General features: G+C 38.1%; 1 long non-coding RNA gene across 1 annotated transcript; it reads right to left on the reverse strand.

The window, feature by feature from the left end:
- Positions 1-1,387: 1,387 nt before the first annotated feature.
- Positions 1,388-2,288, reverse strand: LOC142039123 (uncharacterized). The gene is made up of 3 exons (XR_012652819.1): positions 2,038-2,288; positions 1,594-1,711; positions 1,388-1,519 (listed from the first exon to the last, which is right to left on the reverse strand). It is a non-coding gene; the product is annotated as an uncharacterized LOC142039123 (long non-coding RNA).
- Between the last annotated feature and the right edge of the window lie 4,219 nt (positions 2,289-6,507).

Raw genomic sequence — 6,507 nt, forward strand, 5'->3', positions numbered from 1 at the left:
GAATTAATGCAGTGCATTAATTTAGGACTTTATTCCCACTGAAAGTAAGCCCACTGATTTTAGCAAGTTTTGAATCAGGTTTTCCATGGGCACACATAAATTATCTACCTACTTTATCTATCTCAATACCTCCTAGGACAAAACTGTGTTTTCTGAGGGATTCACACATTTCATGGATAATTAATCTTTCCTTTCATAGTAGATCATTTTGATCTAGACTTACAAGATATACTGGCATACTTTAGTAGTTGCTCACTTACAATCATAACAAATAAAATGACATAGTCAATATTTAACCTGCTTATCTCACGTTTATCGGCACTATCAGCAGTAAATGATCCATTAGAATAGCGTGCTTCAGTGAAGCTCTTCAGAAATGCGTAATATTTAAAGGAGTTGCCTGCACTTCTGTTAAAAACCCGGATTTAGAAAACTATAAACAAAGAGGTAAACATTTTTAACAGCTAACCCTCAGCAGATAGCAGTCATTTGAAAGTAATTTATACTTTCTATAAATGTGAGCCCATAAAGACCTGATGACACATTGTATTTAGTCTCAGTGAAAAATATTGCAGAAAAATCTTGACACAGTTTACTTAACCCCTCTTATATATGTAAACCATATTCGACCTCCTCCAAGACATTTTCAAATATCATATCCATCTACCCCATCTGGAAAAAAAAACCAACCAGTACTCTCAGGCTTATAATTTCATTATCATTTTCAGATGCTAATGTTATCAATTAATAGGTATAATATGCTTGAAATAACCAGGGAGCTGCTAAAGTCCTGTGTACAGCCCCCATTAGTCAATATTTAAAATAGAGAAACAATAACTAGACATGATTTAGGGTTTAGGAACTACTAGACAATAGGGCTTTATGTTTATGTCAGAAAAGATAATGAATTGTGGTCTGGCCAATAAACCTTGAAGAACTGCTTGGAACCGCCTAGATTAGGGAAGAAGTAGGTAAAAGGTAATTCATAAAGGAGAGATCATGACCACCAACTCATTGACCACCTACTCAAATGATACCACCTACTCAAATGATACCACCTACTCAAAAAAAGGCAATTAAGGAAGACAGAGTCTGCACACTAATTTATATCAGGGGCAAAGAAGAAAGAACCAATCATTAAGGAAAACAACAATGAATATGTATTAGTTAGGTGTATAAATGTGAGAATTTTTGAGACAAGGGTGTGCTGTCTTGAGACAGGCACCCATTCACATGCATCAATGAAATTAATTTGAAAATACCTCAACTTTGTGTGTTATTGGCTTGCACACCAGGTAAACAAACTCCATTTGTGGGACAACACTTACGAGAGCAAAACCAAATGATACACATATATTAGAAAATCTAGTCGACTCAGTTTTGAAATAAGTGATATAAATTTTTATTTCCTTTCACAATTTGAATTTAATTTTTAAAAAATAGCCTATAGTTTACTCCCAAATTCCTCCGAAGTCCAGGCCACCAAAGAACCACTGTCAATCCTACAAGAAATGAAAAACTTTTCAAAAGCTAGGACTGTCTTTAAATAACAACGAAGTACTCCAGGCACCAAGTACTATTAAAAAGGCATACCTTTTATCTGAAGGCACATCCAAGAAGAAAACACAGATATCTCCTTGATGTTGGGCTGCCCATACTGCAGAAGGCAAGTTACAAAAAGGAGTCAGGTACCTGATAAAGTCCATAGAACCTGTAGAGAAAGACAATGATCCCTAAAATTATGATTACTTATGGTGAAATAAAGCTCAAAAGCCATAAAGTATTCTGGAAGAGCTGTTACAGCATACAAACCCAGGAAAAAACAAGGCAGATACCCTCACCAAACTTCACAGTTGTTCTGTGAATACAAGAAACCTTCCCTCTACTTTTTTTTTAAGCTGACCAGCCATACTTGCCAAAAGGCAAAGAAAACAATATGCAGCTGTGGCCAAAAGGGAGGGAGGGAGACAACTATATGACTTGGAGCAAAAATTCTCAAAAGTGGAAGTACTAAAGGCTTTGACTGAATGCACATACCTTTGTCCTTGGGTAGCTGAGCAGGATTTGTTATCTAAAAACTGCAATTCTCCAAAGGCAGTACCACACTTTTTGCATGCCTAGCTAAAGATACTAGCTTGGGTCCCGGGAGTTATATAAACAAATTAATAAGGCTTCAGCTGAGGCTAATTAGCCTCACCTGTTCCTCAAGTTAATTGGCCAAGGTGGAACACCCTGCTGATACGGTCATTTTGCCCCAGTTTGGGGGCTGGGCTGTCCTATGGTAACTTTTGTGTTCACTTCACAAAGTAAAAACATGTTGTTACTTGTTGCTACTATTTATAATTCGAGATTAAGCAACTGGGGACTGAATCCTAATTACCTTACTCTAGCATGTGACATTTCTGAGCCCTGTGCTGGTTTCAAAATCAGTATCACAGAGTAAAAATCCCTCTCTGCAAATACATCTCATTTCCATGAAAGCTTCTTTTCCTGAAAACTAACATCTGCAAACTGCCATGGCAATGCCTGCAATCAAAGAACAAACTTACTCCCTTGTTGTCATCACTGTGGCCTACTTAAGGGAGACTTTATGATACAAACATCAACTTTAGATCTCAGTTTTGGTTGTCTCAGAGCATCTTGTGATTCTCAAGCAATTCTGCTAGCTGAGTGGCATGTTACACATGGGGCAGCTCAGTCTCAAAAAGCCACTTGCAGTGGCCTGTTCTGCCTGATTTTCACTTGATCAAAATATCATGCTAACTATCACAGTATCAGCACACAGACAGTTGGTTAGCTTTGTGGTTAAGGTGTACATACATTAGAGCTTTTGCTGGCCTGACTATGCTGACAGGTAAAGTGTGATTTGTTAAATATAATATAACTAGGCTGGCAAGAGCATTTCAGTGTAGAATAAGCTACTTTACCCAAACAGACTCATCACAGGAGGAAAAAACATAGCCAAGTGATAGTTCCTAAATTCTCTGTATCCTTAGCCATGGTTACTTAATGCTGATGCTGCTGTGCTTTTTTCTGGGTAAACATGTTGGGCTGCATTATGCTGAAAGTAAGCGTTTCAGCCAAGCAGAGAAATGTTTTGTCAAAACTATGCAAATCTGCAGTGGGGAAAATGATCTCATGCAACAGAGAGCTGCCCTATGATAAAACTTGGGAGCAGTCTACAAAGCCCTATGTCAGTATAAAATGTCACTGAAACAACACAGAGAGGCAGCAGATCTGCAGAGTGGGTTGTCATTTATTCAGAGAACCACATTCCACTGGCCATAGATGAGTGAATCAGCATAGCAACTGTGGCCTCAGATGTAGACTCTGACCTCTGAATCTACCTAAACCTTGCAAACGCAGGCCAAAGCCCCAAGTCAACAGAGCATAGGTTTAGCTTTATGTCAGCCTGACTTACAATGTTTACCTAAAATTTGCTGAAGAGGAATGGTCTTCACAAAAAGACAAGATTCAGTATAAAAGACTGTGCCTTCATCTGGCATCTGAAGATTTCACAGGATGGAAATCTGGAGAATGTCTTAGAAGAATAATAAAGATTAACAGTTCGTCATCAGACAGAAAACGGTCTGCTGGGACTGTGTTCACGCCTGTTGCTCTATGTTTCCAATTAACTTGATTTTGGAGCAATGGATGCTGTCCAAAGATTTACATAAATAACAAATACACTGAAAAATACAGATTTCCTGGGGTGTTTTAATTTAACATTAACCAGATGCATTTGCAATAAAGGCTGAATTAAAAGTCTGGTGCCTTAAAGCAGGGAAACTATTTACAATGGAGAACTTCCTATCTAGAAGGAATACGCCCCAAGAGGTTCATATGTCCGCTTGTAACTATTCAACAAGGCCAATATTTTAAATGCTTTTAGCCAGGTCAAGGCCTATGGTGCATTCATCAGTCATTGGTATGAAAAGCTGGTTATTAGGTTCCCCAAGGAATATGTATTTATTAAATGTTCACATCAGCATAACCTGCAGGGCTGCTCAGGCACAAAGTCTATTAAAATAAATAGAACTCTTCCTGAAGAAGGTAACCTTCCATTTAGTTAGCCACCAAGAACCCAGATAGTGCTTTTCGCTCACAAATCTCACAGTGCTCCACAGTGGTTGGGGAGCTCTGGTTAAATGGGAAAGCAGACACACAAGTAAACTGACCTGGTGAAATTCATGCTTGGAAGAGCACAAGCAAGAGCAGTGCCTGGCAGAGATGCTGTGGGGGACCCAATCTGCTGGGTCATGCTATCACACAAAAATGAAGGGAAAAACTTTTCAGTCAACAAGACTTTGGAGGGCAAAGGTAGGGATGAATTTTCATACAAATAGGTACAAATAGTCAGGTCTAGGCAGGCACTACTTTGGAGATTCATCTTTCCCTTCACATGTCTCTATATGTGATTACTATTTTGGCACCCTCCTAAATCATTTCAAATCAGACTAGTCATGTATTTTGCACAGAAAGTTGGAATATTATACACTGCAAATGGGACAGTGTATTTTAATAGATTCACGTAATTCATTAAGAACCAGTAACTTCTCACGGAAAACAATCTCACTGAGTCTGCTGAGTAAGAGACTTCTTTTTTTGTGCTCCCCTGTTCTTTACTTGTTAAGAAGATTTGCACGACAGCAAGTTTTTTTTCCTTGAAATTCATTAATTTCAATTCCTTGTCCTTCATCTGAAATCACAAGCTGCTGACTGTGAAATCACAATTCCTCATGAGGAAAGAGAGAACATTCAAAATAAAACAATTAAAAGGAAGAATGTCTAAGGCAGAATGAAGCATCAAGTTCTCAAACCAAACAAGATACTGTGCTTAGAGGTATGAAAGTTATATTTTCTGAGGATTTATAAAGATAACTGGACCTTTAATCAATGCTGGTATTGTCTGGCACTTCCAAGGACTTTTTCTGCAACTTGCTGGGAAATCCTTACCCTGGAAATTTTCAAGAGCTCTCTTAGATTTTTTCTGAGTGCTTTCTCGACATTACACCAGGCCATTTTAGCACTAGTCCTGAAGCTTTCTAGTAATTCCTTCACTGCTTTCTAGGAATTTCCCCACTACTTTCTAGGGCATCCCCATCTACAGTCTAGAAATCCTGATACTTTCTAGGAATTCACCTGATGCTTTCTAGGAATGTCCTGTCTGTTTTCTAGGAATTTTTCCTACACTTTCTTTGAACTTCCACAGAGTGTTCTAGGAACTTCACATTCTGCTTTCTGGGGATGTTCCTGATGCTTTCTAGTACTTCTCCCCTTACTTTCTATGATTTTTTTTCTTGCAGCTTTCTAGAAATTCCCCTGTTCCTTTATAGGAATCTTTCCATCCTTTCTTGAACTCACCATCAGGGAGCAGTAAGAGAAGGGCTGCTTGGTGAGGGAAGCTGTGAGCAACCATAGCACAGACAGGACCGCAACCCATGGCAGCTGGCTGGGGCAAGCAGAGTATAGCTGGGACAGCGGCTGGTTCCATCAACACCCCAGCCATCATCAGACAAATGCAAGGTAGTAAGCCATGTCCAAAGTCAGTCCAGGAAACCCAAATGAATGTTCAGGAACAGCAGGGAACAGGGTTTGAAACAGGCACTACTTGGTGTAGCTCATGCAGGTGCATTTCAAGGATTAGAAAGCACCCTCATTGAATAATTTCTACATTCAATGTCTTGTAAAATAACCTAATTAAAATCTCTGTATTCCCTATCAAATGATGAATTGCTATAGATTTTTAACATGAGAAATTCTGAAATGTTAATTTCAGAATTTTCCATCTATATTCCATCACAGAATTTATTTACTAATGGGATGTAGCCAAACTGTTTCTTCTTCCCTCTGGAAATGCATGAGAAGTTATTCAGATACAAAATTATTTCATCATAAACTTAATTTAAAGGTATGGTTTCTCAGATTTTACTTTCTTCTGTTTAGTACATTACCTACATATCTTACTGGTCCTACAACACTTAAACCATGCAGTACAACATATTTTCATCATGCCTGTTTAGTCCATGTGGTAGAAAATAATTGTTAAAAATTCCACTACAGGATTCTTATACTTGCTGAGCTTTAAAGTTGGTTAGTACAAATATTTGGTAGGGTTTTCATTACTACTGACATGTTATTCAGTTCCTTTGCTAATTATAGACAGCTGGCCAGCCAACGTTTTTCAAAATATGTTTGAATACCCTTGGATTCACACAAAGTCCAAGTTAATGTCTAGTGTGGGAGTGAAGATTAAATTTTAAGCCCTGTCTTGACATTTTAGGTGTATCCTCATTGCATAATGAAACATGAGACACATATTACACAAAAGCATATTTTTCCTAAGAGCTTCTACTACTTTAAATCTCATTATTTAGTATTTCATATTTAAAAGGTGAGGACCAGTAAGTATTTAGCACATACACAAACAAGAGAACAAACCTTCCTACACATCATTTGCCAGCTGCTACACAAGCTGTTGAAATACTTGCGCATATCATTTTCATT

This window comes from Buteo buteo, chromosome 13 (assembly GCF_964188355.1).
Source record: "Buteo buteo chromosome 13, bButBut1.hap1.1, whole genome shotgun sequence".
Lineage (NCBI taxonomy): Eukaryota > Metazoa > Chordata > Aves > Accipitriformes > Accipitridae > Buteo > Buteo buteo.